Raw genomic sequence first — 14965 nt, 5'->3', positions numbered from 1 at the left:
GCAATCGTGGGCCTGATGAATAAAACACTACCCAGAGTATAAGATTTCTGTCACAGTCATTATTAGAAGCTGTTATGGAGGGAAAAACCCAACCCCACACAACTTAAATTCCCGCATAAGTAGTTGCATTCATTTTTAATATGATGTGGTCTTCTATTCCTTCTCTGGGATGGAAGATTTACTGAATTGATGTTCCATAACAGGCATTACTCACCCTGGCAGAATTCAGTACTCAGGTGTGTTGGAATGAAGGATGGAGACCTTGCTGTTGCCGTTTGGTATTTTTCTCAGTCTGAAAAGACAAAAAGAAAGTTTCTCCTTCAGAGAACTGAGGTTTTTGGTTCGTCTTCCTAAAGCCTAAGAAAATGTATGTAATAGAAACAGAACTGTTACAAAGCCATTATGTAAAAGACTTTCCAGAGTATCACAGAACTTCGTGTGAGTGCAAGAGTAAACATTTGGGAATGCTGAAAACTCAGAATGGAGTGATCAGCTAGAGCAATGATGGCATGTGGCTGTAGTGGCAGAGTATTTGAGAGAAAGAACAGTGAAGATAGCTCCATTTCTAGGAAAAACTCATAGAAAAATATCGCCCTTTTCCTGTTTTTTCCCGTCAGATAGGTTTGGGAGAAAAAAAAAAAGCCAGAGTTGTGTGAATGACATTATCCTGGATTATTTGACAGTGTAGATCTTGATTTTTGTTTTCATTGTGCTTTATTTACCAGGTGACACCTTTGTAAATAAAACAGGAATGAAGTCCATGTTGCGTTGTGAAAACAAGGTGTTTTTTATAAGTATCTTGCCTGGTGCATATAATTAAACAAGTACTTTCTGAGAAGCACCATATTTTCCATAATTTAAAAACTAAAATCTTAATTGAAGTACGGATCCTCATTTCATCTGATGCTCAGTGTCTTATTTCCTATATAACCTTCTGCTTTGATATTTACTTTACATACAAATATCCCAGACAACAAAAATTCCACAGTAATTGAACAAACTGCATCTTTTATATTCTGGTTGTTGTTGAGGTTAATGCAAGGAATATGCTGTAAGATGACTTTGCAGAGTATTCTGTGAACGTCTGTGATTTGAGATTTCCCGGGTGAAAGTTTTGCAGTTCACCTCGTCTGTCTACTGGGTTGCAGTTCAATGGAGTGAGTTTCTGAGTAATAACTTTGTGGCTTGAGATAAATTAAACTTCTTCAAATAAACGGTAATATCTTATTGGCTTTGAAGAATAATTTCTTGTCCTGATCTTGCTTTAAGAAAACTTTAACAAGAAATAAGCTTTTTGTTATCATTAAGTCAGTTTTCTTTTTTGTTGTGGTTTCAATCTAAAGGCAGGATTTATGGAAATGACTGTAGGGTGGTGCTGGCCTAATTATTCATTATTTCTGGCAAGGCGTAAAAAATTGGTCGTTCTTGTGCCTAAAACTAATAGCATGCTTTGTATTTAATCTGTAGGTCTTTTGTAAAACAAATGGTTGTGCTAATAAGTGCAAAATATACACATTTCAAGTTCTCATAATATTATTTGACATGCTGTTCCAGGGAGCTGTTTAGGTTTTTCGTTGATAGTTAAATATGCTAAGGTAGGCTATCTCTCCCTGGAAAGATGTGTATTATTATATATCCTTTAAAAAACAGCATATTTTTAAAAAGAAATAGTAGAAGCTGATCTGGAACTTGCAGTAGCAATCTTGGAATTGAATATGGCTTTTCTGTTAGTGTCTATTCAAGGATTAAATACAAAACAGTGCTTTATAAAAGTACTAATACCCATTACAAGTTTTTGCAAAGAGTTTTAGGATTATCCATGTGATATGTTCACTGTTGGGCTGAGTGGTGTTTCTTGTGGGGCTTTTTTTGTTGGCCTCCTTGAGATGAATTGCCAGTAATTGGTATTTCACCCAGAAGCGACCCAGGTGATTTATGGAATTCCACCACCTTCAGCAGCCCCGTGCATGTGGAATGTCTTTCCTAATCAGGCTTAAGAGAGGAGAGGCATTCAGCACAGTAATGATTGAAAACCTGCCGTCTAAAAAAAAAATAAAAAAAAAATCAGCAGGGGCATGTGACACGAATGCTCCTTGGTGCCTTTGCCCTCTTGTTGTGAGCCCACAGCTTATGCCGTGCTTAGACAACCCTAACGACCACAGGACATTGCTGAAGCAGAAAGCTGCTTTGCATGTGCCTCTTTATGAATCTGTTTCATGATTAAACTTTTAAAAGTCACAACCCCCAACATGCAACTGCAGTTTCATGGTAGCTGTGACATTATTTTACTATTCATGCTGTGAATTTCATTCTATAGTAAAATGAATATTATATTGGCCTTTTAAGTTGGTTGTCAGTGGAGAATAGGGAAGCTACACTTACAGCATCTGTATGCAATCTTGGCGACAAGTAGGACCCTCTGGAAAGCTGTTACTGTTGGGGCAGAACTAATCATTCCATGTGAAATTATATAAGGAGAATTAGCTCTGACTCTACCTCATTTCCTTTCATACCGCTGTGAAAATAAGCTTAGACACGTCAAACCTTCCATCCTTATTTCTCTAAGTACTTTATTAAATACTTCTTTTTATTAAGGCTTATTTATTGTAGGTGTTAGAAACAAAAATAACTACCTGTATTTCTAGGTACTGGTGGGATGTGCGTCCTTGCGCAGTTTGGCAGTTTCGATTTCCTTCTCGGGACTGGATTTTGGGGATCAGTTGCTGTTGCCTTTTCTGTACTCTGACTTTATTTCCCCAGTGGATCATTCAGAGTACTTCATATTTAAGGTAGCATGCTTGATGTGATAGAAAATTGTCAATCACAGACTGCCTTGGCTATTTAGAAAAAAGAGATATCAAAAGCCTGCTTGGAGCTCTAAGGAGCAGTCAAGTCACCTGCTGATTTGCCTGGCAGGAGCCTAAACTCATACAGCCTTTAGGTTTAGAAAAGAAAACTCAGATCTCTGGAGGCCATCCACTCTACACTAAGGCCCTGTACTGTATGCATGAGCATATAGTGTTCATTGTAAAGCCAGATAGGTATGTACAGATCGTTTCTGAACATGTTCATCTTACCAGGTCTTAAAACCAATCACTGAAGATTTGTGTAACCCCTCCATAACCTAATCCATTGTTTAACTATCCCTAGAGGTAGCATATTTCCTCTAATACTATTCTGGTTTTTTTCTTAACCCGTTATGCTTCTTATTTTGTTGTTTGCTTTTTTTTCTGCTGTGGATATTGCAGTAATGGGACATGATAGTAACTTTTCTAACTGCTGTTAACCTGTTTTGAAGCCTGCACCCTCTTTCTTTACTCACTTTTTTTCTGTACTCAACAAGCCCGTTTCCCTTTAACTTACTCTGATCGCTTAGGTTTTCTTCTGAGCTTTTCTCAGTTTCCTACATCTGTGTATCCAGGCCTGAACATAATGTACAACCTTAATCAGTCAGCATCGGGGATGAATTGAATAAATCTTACCATCTTTTGCAAGTGATGCTCCTGTTAATACAATTTCAAATTAATTTTTCACTTTTTGCCTTCAACTCAGTATTAAAACCCCAATTTCAGTTCTGTTAATCACTTAGTCCTACTTTTTTCAATTCTGTCTCTGCTTCTCAGAATGCTTGCAGCCCTTCACAGGTGAGTGCAAAATTTTGCAACTGTATTGTTTGTCATCCAAGCAATAAATGAAAACATTAAATAATCCTGCACTGACAATGCTGTCTGCATTATGATGTGAGGGCCAAGAGGTTGGAGTCCTGCAGCCTGTACCTTGATGCAGACCCAACCTTTGGGTTGCAGGATGGCTGTGACCCCTTCATTGTCTTCAAGGTTCTTTGCTTGGGAATTTCTTGTACTGGGGAACATGGCAAATTACGTTGAGACGTTGTAGCTATAGGTGTTTAGGGAGGGAATCTTTAGTGAGATAAAAGAAAAAATCTTGGGGGACATTTACATGGATCTGCACACCTGGGTTGATGGTGGTTCAGTTCCTTGGAGTGGTGTGTAAAAATCACCTGTAATTAATTGGATAAATATGTGTGCACATGTTTCTGTGGCTGAGTAACTTGATATGTATCTCTACACAAGTGGTCATTCTTCATGGCTGCTAGATCAAGACTTAAAAAAAAATAATCTTTGATCAGGCAGATCTCAGTATTTGATGTAAATGTTATTTTGTGAATCATGTAGGCAAGGGAGGAGGGGAAGAAAGGGTATGTCTACTTGAAAACATTTTCTTTCATGCTATTTGCTTGGAACATAATCTGCAGGCATTTTTCTTTCATGTTAGTGTTTTAGTGTATCTGATGCGATCAGAAACACTTTTTATTTTATCCTCTGTGCTGGCCTTTCCAAAAAACCGAAGCAACTAAGAGATGCTGCTGGGGAGTTGGAAAGTAGCAAGGACCGTGCCTTACGGTTAAGGCAGATGTGATTGCAGCATCTGTGCCAAGGAAAGCTGCAGTCTGATCTGCCTTCTGTCTTCAGGATTTCTGGGATTCCAGAAGCAGAAGTGGTGCAGATAAGACATGTCCTTTGAGGTTTTGAAATGCTTCTGCTTAGATTGCAAAGCTCTTCCCCATTTGGCCCACAGGAAGCACATCTCCTATAGCGCAGCCAAATTGGTATCATTATTAAATACTTCTTCCCAGACTCTCCAGTGGTAACTCCTCTCCGTGGTGGTGTTATTTGGGAAGAAGATTCTATGTGCATAGTACTTTCTGACTTGGAAGCTGTGACGGGATCCAAAGACCAGTTTGTAGAGGGTTTTTCACCTTTTTCCTTAAATTGAGCTTTCCACTGCTAGAACTTGGGACTTCTAGCTCAGAATCTTCATTAGAACACAATCTAGAATAATAAGAAGGAAAATCCCAAAGCCTTGCCTTCAGACAAATTCAAATTAATTTTCTTTAATGATTCTCCCTTTGCCAACTGTGTTCTTGCACAGTCGGTCTTTGCCCTTGGTTTATTCTCCATACAGCAACTCTGCTTGTTTCTGTGTGGCATAAAATTCTGCATATTCCTCTCTGAGTTGTTAAGAAAACTCTGCCCTTTTCCATCATCTCTGAGCAGCAGTCATATGTCTCCTTTCTGATCTCAGGACTCTCCTGCTTACGTCGGGGCTCCCTGCTTGCTGTGCTTCCCCTCTGCTGTTTCACCCTGCTCTCGAAGGCTGTGCCAGGTGAGATGTGCTTGCTTTTCTTTCCCCTTTCAGGAGAGCTCCTCTGGCCCCTCGTGCAGCCTTTGGGAAGAGGCGAGCCGGTGGCCTTCCTCTGCTCCAGCTGTAACGTTTTTGAAAGGACTTCACTTAACACAGTGTGCGGCAGGCAAAGCAGGTATGGTCTGTGGGGGTTCGACAGAAAACATCCTTCAGAAATGGAAAGATGCACTGCTGTAAGTTCACAAATACATTCTGCAGAAGAAACAGCCTGTGAGTAATATATTAAAGGAGAAACTGGGTGAAACATGAAGACAACCTCCAAATGAGAAAAGCAGGTGTTTTGCATTATTTCCTCCATGCTTAGTTTTTATGTTGGTGTCATCATAACAGTACATGACAAATGAATATGCTTTTCTCTCAGTGATGTTTAAAATTTGATTACCTGAATATTTATGTTGTTCAGTCCTCAGAAATACTTGAAGAGTTTTATTCTTCACTGGATTGTATATAGAGTAATTTTGGAAGTTGAACTGTATATTTCATGGCAGACTATCTTAAAATAAGTTCTTAATCGTTTGGATGTATTAATATTACATTTTAAAATGTAAACTTTGAAAATGTAGTTATTAAATTCTGTTCAAGATATGAACCCTGTTCTGTTTTCTAGCATTAATTATGCAAGTTTGAAATTCTCAGATTTATTTAAAGGTAGGGCTTTTTTTATTTGTATGTAGCTGTTGAAATAAATTACCAATACGAGAAAACATTCTACTAATAAACGAGGGATGCCTGGAGTTGGCTCTACTAACTGAGACAATTTAATTCATCCATCATCAGGGATGATGTTTCTTAGCAACACAAAGTATTTTTTCACCCAGGGCGCTTTTCACGAACTTTCACATTTTTCTTCAAATACAGCCTTGGTAGTATTTTATATGACCTGAAGTTGGTCCATCTGTCCTGAACCTTCCAATACTTTCCCATTCCATCCAATGATCGAATGATCTGATATACCTTTTTTTTTTTCAGCTTAATACACAAGTTGACTAGAGAATAATTTCGCATGTCAGATTTTTCCAAAGGGTTCTGGGAAATTATTTGTTGCTCTGTATAAGAAAGCTAAAAGTTATTGGAAATGTGTTACAGTTTCATAATAAAACAGATACGAAAAGTATTGGCTTGGGAGCTAACTAAATGTTTTCTGATAGCCATAGCCTCAAGGGAGATACTTGGATCATTTGTAATAAAGGGATATCTTTGATATCTTTTGGTGAATTGACTACTATTCTGTTTAGATCATAATTTATGGAAAAACTGGCTTGGATACACAATGTTACGTTATCAAATTGTTTGGGTGTAAGAATTGCCTTAATGGATGACCAAGATTTTCAGTGTTTATTCTTTTGATGCCCTCTTTGTGAAATCAGAAGAAACTGTTGGTACGTTAAGAATCTACCTTTATTTCTTGCTTTCCATTTTTTTAACATGGGTGAAGCTGGTTTGATCAGAGTTGCTGGGTAGATTTGACTTGCTTAAGGAACCCCTTCAGGTGTATGACAAGTGTTACTCAGTACTGAGAGCAAACATCTTCCAAATGTATTGTTTTGCTTTGAGAAATAATACATTTTTTTAAATTTTTTGTAAACTGCTCTGAAAACTTCTGTGATTCTGTTACGTGAATAGTGACTAAGCCTCTGCTTCTGTCTTGCTTTGAGAGGAAAAGTTTTAGTGGTTCTAGGATGAAACCTTCTTTATCAGCAGTGTGTAGTGGTAAGTGTTTGAAAAAAAAATGTTGTGATAAGTTAACTGTTACTCAGCTTATTTAACAAAGGTGTACAGAAACCATTTTAAATAGTGGGAAAGCAAATCACAGAAATACTGGTTTGATTCTTCCTTGTAGTTCAAAAAAAATCCTGTGTTGCAGCTCATGTTGTTTTAGCTTTATTTTACTGAGTTTTTGTATACGCAAGTAAAATCTTTGTACATGTGCATCATATATGCAAAAAAAAAGAATTGGAAGAATCAGTGGAATGTTGTTATATACAGGTTTTATTGATGGTGTTTTAGACTGCACGTGGTGTGAGTGCATGGGGGAGTATTTAGGGAGTTCTGAGAGTTGCCAGCAAAGTCCATGCTTGCTTTGTCATTTAACTGGATGCCTTTGGTAAGGATGACATCTCACAAGGGAGTCTGCTGGTAATTTCTGTATGATTTCAAGCTAAAAGGCTCTGGTGTTTCTAGTTCTGGGACACTAATTGCATGTCCAAGCTTGGACATAGGATTTCAGATCATCTTTGTTGCAGCGTAGGCATTTCATACCCTTCTCTTGGTGTCCAGCATCTTGCAACATCTCCAGGTGTTTCCTAGAGTCCTTTGAAGAATCACCTAAGTTGGAAGCTTTTGTTATGCCACAGCAAATGGTATCTGAAGAAAGAAGAGAAAAAAATCTTAGCAAAGGGCTTTGCTAGCAACAGGGGCTTTAGCCTTTAAAGTATCAAGTCTTTGAAAACAGCAGCAGTCACTTATGTCTGGTGTTGCCCTACTTGTAAGTTTGAACTATGGCAGCTTGTAGGAAGGTCAGGGCTCCATCAGCTCTTGCTCCTGCAAGACTGTGTTGCATGTGGTGACAGCGTATCTACATTTTCACCTCTGTCTTAGGGTCCTGCGATCGTCTGGGAAGCTCTGGAATCAGTTGTAGGGCTCTCCTTGCCCTTTCAGGTGCTGTGCAGAAGATTCGTTGCTCATAGGGGTAGGCAGGGTTTGCAGTTGTGATGGCTTCTAGAGGTAGTTTCAGTCAGATGTCGTGGATTTGTTAAAGGCTGGTGTTTACACTGCAATAAAATAATGTACCTGTGGTCACGTTGTAGGCATGGAATGATTACTTAAGATAGGTGGGTGATAATAAAATACCACCTGAATGCTGTGCTAAAGACAAAATTCACTACCAAATGCTACTTTTAAAGCACAGCCCCTCCACCCTGACTGAAGCAGCAGCAACAATTCTTCTCTTTTACCCCTGCGCCCTTTTTTTCAGCCAGGGCTTCTGGCCATATTCTGTGCAGTTTCCTGTGGTTGATGGCAAATTGATGAAAATTATCTTTTTGAAAGTAGTAAACAGTCTGGAGTAAGCCCAATAAATAGATAGGGATAACTTGTGATGAGGAATACACAGTAGTGTCAGAGCTGTTGCAAATTTTTAGAAACTACTTTTCATCTTCATCCATCCGTGATTCAAATAAAGAACATTCACTTTATGGCCTGCAGCACAATACAAGTTGTACTTTGCTAGCTTTTGGTTAAAGCAGTGAATATATTATTTGAATTTCAGGAAAGACAACTTGAAAACATAACTATATTTAGGATTTAGTCTTGAAGTTGTAAGAATAACTAGTGTGTTTTGCTGTTGTTGCGTCTTTTCATGTTCATGTGCAAAAAAAATGATGTGATCAGAGTTGTCACTGGGAACATTTAGTTTTTCATGTGAAGTATTTTTGGGTAGGTCTTCCTTGGAAGAACATGGGATGGAATATAAAAACTTGTCTAAGAAATTATTTCTGTTAAAGGGTCACAAATTAAAATTGTTTGGATGCTATTTCTGCAGTCAGTCTCTGCAAAAATGGAAACGTTGAGTGCAAACTGGTAAGGCTAAAGCATTTCTCAAGGTGGTAGTTTGGCTTTGGGGTTCTCATAGTTTAACACAACTGTGTCTTTTCATAGACTCAGGTACTAAATGATTTTATTCTAAATAGGATCTAGACACATTTATGAATGAGAAGTTAGATGTTTTTCTGTACTCATAGTCTTTCTGTTAGGTGTTGTGTTTGCATGTAACTCATACTATGTGAGAGTTTGCATGAAAGCAGATGGTTCCATTCAGTGTGTCTCTACTACACGAAGCTATTTTGTGTTGTCAATAAAAATGATAAATGCTACTTACTGAGCTTTATTTCCAGCCAAGGAATAGTATGTGAAGGTGTTATGGGATCTTTAATTGTTACATATTTTTAAGTTTCAGTTTTGAGTGTGTATATCTCTTTCTGGCACGGATTCATTGGAAGATCTAGTGAAATATGCTCTTCCAAGCAGGTGGTTCTGCTGAGCAGGTTACAGGGAGCGATGGATGTGGGAGAGGTTGAATTTCAAATGTCAGTGATGTTGTTTGACATGATCGTGCACTGTGTTATCAAAGAGAAGGATTTACTTCTGATGAGGTCCTTCTGTAGTCCCACCGTAGGATGGAATGAAAGCCTCTCTGACATAAATGTTTTACGGTGTTCCAGGCCTTAACTCGTAGTCCCTGACATCAGAAAAATAACTGGGTCCTTAAATCCCAATTGTCTGAGAGATGTGGAGAGGAAAAACACTTCGCAACTTACTGTCATAAGATTTGAGGATAAAATTTAGAGTAGTAGTAGTAGTCATCCTCTGCGGCTGCCTGCAGTAATGTGGTTTTGTTTTTGCCCTCCTGGCTGTAGCTGTGTTTCTCTTTTCCAAGCGTTGCACTGCATATAAGGTCGGGGGGGGTCAAAATTTTTATATTTTCAGTTTTTTAGTCTGAGCCTTCAATCCCAACCTCCCTCTCCCAAGTGTTTAATACCCTATTAACCACTTTTCCATGTACACTTTTATGTAACTTGATTACAGTTTTTCATAACCTCTGCTTTCATCAGTTAACTGTCTTCAGACTGAGAAGTCAAGCTTTGATTCAGTGATATCTTTGTATTAACAAAATACAAGGGCGTTTATTTCCAAGTTTCCTGTATTTGGTTGACAATATTTTTTTGTCTGTACTCTTTAATAATAATGTGATGCTTGTCTCCTACCCTCAAATCTCTTTTTCTAGAAACTCCTTAGATTCTCCTTTGTCTGGAGAGTTGGCAGGTATTATGTCCTATTCAAAGGAAGCAATTTTATTCTTAAATGCAGTCTCAAAATGTAAAAACATTGAGTTGTTTGCCATGAATTTTACTTAAATGTGTTTTGATCGAGGGAGAAATTTTATTATCTTCAGATCATTCAGGAATTTAAGTAAAAATTCTATGCTTTGGTATCTTTTGGAAGCTCTATGTAAACTTTAAAAGCCTGGGTTTTTAGTCTTTTTTTTTTTAAATTATTTTATTTGCTGGTGCTTCTGTAGACTGGGATTTACAAGCCTGGGCCAGGTTTACTTTTACTGTGCCTGGCGGTGTAGCATCAGGTAGCGTAATGTGACTTGTCCGGTCTGACTCAGGATGATTGCAGCCCACACCGCTTCTCCTTCCCCAAAATAATGTATTTTATTAATCTGTTAGTATTGCTATTTTGGGATGAGGGCTGATGTAAGTAATCAATCCTTTTCTGTTATGTAAGGTGTGTTTAAGTCAGGGTGATGTGGTATGCTGTTACCTAGGTCGGTGTAGACTGGACCTTAGAGTAAAAGCTGTTCTAGAGCATTGCATGGGAACTACATAGGTTTAGATGCTGCAATATGAATTTTTAGTCTAGATTCTATATTCTAGAAGAGAATTAACAGTCTTGAGGAGAAGACTGTCTCTCTCCAATGGACAGCTAGCATAACTTTGGCTTGTCAAAATAAGTAACACTTACCTGTTAGGCAGCTGGCACTCCACACCTGCGTTTTCCTCTCCATACTGTATGGTTTAGTGTCTTGTGCATTCAGGGCAGGCTGCAGTGAAGCTTGTTTGAATTGCAGTTTGTCTCAGGGGCATGATACTTTGAGAATAAGAGCAATGACTTATTGGGTGATTTCTTTCTGATGGTGTAAGCAAGCCTTCCATTATACAGTGGTTTCAGAAACAAGCTATTGTGTGTGTGTGTGTGTGTGTATATATATATATATATATATACACATATATGTGTGCGTATATATATATTAAAAAGTATAGAGCATCCTGAAATAAGTGCAATGAAATCCCAGTTACACAAACAAGAAGTGAGAATCTAAGTAGTTCAGTATTCCATCTTAATGATCTGTATTTTGTAGGAAAGGTTGCCCTTTGCAGGGCTTTTTCTTCTGAAGTAAAGAATAGGCTGATCTGTTTCTCCCACAGCTGGAAGGGCAGGGGGAAATTTGGTTGATCTTATTTTTTTCACCAAGTCTATCACAGGGCATTAATGATAGAGCCAGTTGCTGAGATTGCAAAGGACTGTGTGGCCCCAGGCATCTTTAACTATGTGCAAAGACAGAATCTGTTTAATGCAAAAAGAAAAAAAAGAAGGTGCCTGAGTTTAGACCAAACACTGATTCAGGTCAGGAAAAATGGGATCGTTCCCATTGACTTAAAATGGATATGTGAGACTTCTGTATGATGGTTCATATAAATCAAAGCGAATGGGTATTAGATTACACATTCATCATTATGATTATCACTTGAATGGCTTAGCATGTGTAACCTGGTAAGCATTTGCCAGTATTGTATTTAACTGTGAAGATAGTATTAGAACATTATATTCTGAATTTTATTTAATTTATTGTCATGGTCTAAAGCCCTGCAACTTGAAGAGTTTGAGGCAGAAAGATAAATGCTCAAGAGCATGCATATTCTGCGTGGGGAATCTGTGGGGTGTGGGGTGGTTTTTTTTTACATCTGGTGATCTAGTTACTCAGATATAAAGCATGCCTTTTACTGCAGTAAGAATCTATTTAAATTTCTATTTTTAAGTCAGTATAAACCTATTTAAAATATCTTATGTTAGATATGTAAATGCTTTCTTGCAGACAAAAGCATTCTGCCCACCCAATTGTGTAACTTCAGTTTAAGCCAATTTTCTGTTTCCAGCCTTTTAATTGTACTGTAATCTGTGGAGTACAAAGAATTTAAATGTGTCCAGTCTTAAACATTTGGTTAATTTTATGAAGCTCAGGGAGATGGTTTGCAGTTTGGGTATTGGGATGCGGATCTGGGGCTTTGGCCTGCTGACAGTTGTTTTAAAGGTTGAATGCTGTTAGAGCGTGTAGTCTCTGCTAACAAGACTTTTCCCAAGAACATTTTATAGCATCCAAGTAAGAGACTGAGGCATTGTCTTTAAGCATTTAAAATAATTTAAAATCTGTTGAAGGGATCTGTTTGATCAGATGAGTAGGGGTCACTCTTCGGAACTGAAAGATCTTGAGAAACCTGACGATTTGAGGTATGGTCAAGGATTTAGTAGAGCTGCTGCAGGAAATGTGAAGTATTGGGAAAAGGTTGTAGACATTGTGTAGTTTTGTGGCCGAGCTCTCCTCCTGCTGCTTGTTGTAGCTCTTGATTGGGTGAAGAGATCCAAAAAAACATGTATGTGGAGAGAACATAGGGACTGTGGTAGGATACGAGTGTGCATTTGTAGGTGAGGTTGATTATGACATTAAGGTTACCCGCTCTGGTGAGAGGGGCTGTGGGTCTGTCACGGTCCTGAGTGAAGTGCCCCCCCTGCAAGGCTCATGTTGGGATGTACAGCACATATATCTCATTTCATTTGACCAGTCTTTTATGCCTAAGCAGTTCTAGGAAGGCCTTGTAAGTGTGGAATTACTTTTTTTTTTTTTTTTTTTTCCTTACCATTTGTGTTTTGAATTAGACCAGCTACTAGTTTTGTTATTGGATTCTCATGCATCTTACGCAGCCACTCCTGCTGCTTGTTGTCCTCTGCTCTCCCAGCTTTTGCATTATTGTGGGATCTGGATCTGCGCTTGATTTAAAGTCAATAAAAATCTCTATCAGAGCTTCTGTTAGTGTTGAAAGTCTCTAATCACTTAGGGTATTTTTTGGCACATGTGCTTAGGAAAACTGATCCAAAGTGTGACTGTGATTTTTGAGGGGGAAAAAATCCACATATTTTCGTTGTTAGTGGAAACTGTAGATGAGAACCTCAAAGAGCAACACCGAGGGGCATCCTCCGTAGGTTGTCCACAGCATGTTTGGTCAAGAAAAGAAACTGTTTGAGGAATGTGACATGCGGTTCTTGATGCAGAAAAAAGCTTCTGTATGCCTAATACATTGGAAAACATTTGTTCAAGAGCACATCTTGTGCAAAATTTGCCCATGTAGTAGTATTAAAGTCAGTATCCACATAGCCTGTCTCGTACTTACTGAATGTGATGCCTGAGGTCAGCTTTGAGTTGTAAATGCAACTTTAAGGAATGTTTTGTCTGGTCCTATTAAAAAGCATCTCTATAAATTGTTTGGTTAGAAACCTACTTACTCATGCTCCTTCTGGACTTGTCTTTAGTTCCTGATTAAAAAAAAATAACAGTTGTAAATGAAACATTGTGTCCTCCTTAACAAGTGAAGTTTGTGGAAATAATCCTTAGGGGTGTATACACACTCAGTGAATTCTCTTTTAAGTGAATTGGTATTTATTTTAAGGTAAATGTTTTCTGTTCTAGGTGTTTAGGCAGACTTTTCTATTCCTTACTAAACCTTGGTGTCAAAGAATCTGTTGTCAATTTTGTGAGGACAATGACTATGTTGTATTGTTAATTGAGGAGTATTAGAGTGAGTCTGTGGTTCAGGAAGGAATTATCAAAACACTGTTTCATAAAAATCAAATAAACTCAGCTTCTGGATCAAGTGAGCAAGTTCACATGTCTTTGTAGTTCTCTGAACATCCTGGCTTGACTCTTTACTATGGAAAAGGTCTCTGCACTTCATCATGTGTTGGCATGTTCAACGAGAATCAGCATTCCTCTGCTGTATTATTTCTTGATAGCTTTTTCATTAATCCTTCAAAAGTACTGGACTGCTTAATGGAGTCGGAATAAAAATAATGCATTTTCAGAAAGTCTTCTGGTGTGTTGTGTTTGCATTCCATGTTTCACTTAAGCATTAATCAATTAACTGATTTTGATTCTAGTCACTTCTCAGGTTAGATCTCAGCGATATGTGGATGGATAATGTACTCTGTAAATTAGGTGTGAAACGGTTGGAGAAACACACAAGCTGGTGCTGTGCAGAGCCAAGTCAGGTTTGGCCTGGCTTTATTTTAGCTTGCGTGTGCTACCTTGTGAATGCAGGGCAGCCTGGCAAGGCTAATGCTGAGCTAATTGCTGCCCTGGGTCTAAATTGGGCCTGTAGAAAACTGCTCGGATGTTCATTTTCTACCTGTACTTTTCTATCCATTTTGTTGCTCAAGTTGCCTGTTGTCTGGGCTGTCCTGTTCCTGCCGTTCCAGGGGATGGAGATGTGACCTGGTCTCTCTTTGCTGCTGATGCTGTAGGGCAGCTTTGCAATGCTAAGCCTTGTTTGATGAATATTACTGTTGCAGGTTTTGCAAGTGGAAGAGTGTTTAGCTCAGTGGTTTCCTGAAGCATACGTTGTGAGGAGGTGGTTGTTCTGGGGCTGGTTGGAGGCTTGCACTGTAACCCACACCCAAAGGAGCATCACGAGGAGGTGAGCACCCCAGCTAGCAGCAAACTCCTGTGGCTTCTGCATTGGTCCAGCAGCCACGTTCATTGCACAGCACCTGGTTGTTTGTTGGGGTGATGGAGAAAGGAGGCAGGTTATTTGGGAAGCCCCTTCTCATCCTTAGCTTTTCTTTAAACAGTTTAACTCTTAGTGGCTACTACTTCCACATTTTTACTTTTGGCTCAGTGCTGCTATCAGCTGTAACTCCTGATGCCTTAATAAAAGTGTGTGTGTGGGGGATGATTTTTCAAGTATTGCTTGGCTGTTCTGGAATGAAGGGTTTCCTAAGTTTAAAATTCTAAAATTATGAGTTGGTAGTAGTGAGCTGCAGCCCATCAGCTACCACAATTTTGCTTATAAGTAGGACCAGAAAGTGTTTCAAGAAAAATTTGTTACCAACTGCCTTTAAAGATTCT

At 38.6% G+C, this 14965-nt stretch overlaps 1 protein-coding gene across 9 annotated transcripts in view; it reads left to right on the top strand.

Moving 5' to 3' along the window:
* The first annotated feature begins 1099 nt into the window (after window positions 1-1099).
* GTDC1 (glycosyltransferase like domain containing 1) overlaps window positions 1100-14965 on the top strand; it is a 179458-nt gene continuing 165592 nt past the window's right edge. For 2 of the 9 annotated variants that reach the window (XM_026852562.1, XM_026852557.1), the window contains exons 1-2: window positions 1104-1157; window positions 5221-5341. The gene's annotated coding sequence lies outside the window, so the exon portion shown is untranslated. The other 7 variants (XR_003398783.1, XM_026852565.1, XM_026852566.1 and 4 more) reach the window with 7 other exon arrangements.

This window comes from Athene cunicularia (assembly GCF_003259725.1).
Source record: "Athene cunicularia isolate RWA chromosome 7 unlocalized genomic scaffold, athCun1 chr7_part1, whole genome shotgun sequence".
NCBI lineage: Eukaryota > Metazoa > Chordata > Aves > Strigiformes > Strigidae > Athene > Athene cunicularia.
Note: the sequence above shows the minus strand (reverse complement) of the source record. Positions and strands in the feature narration are given on the sequence as shown.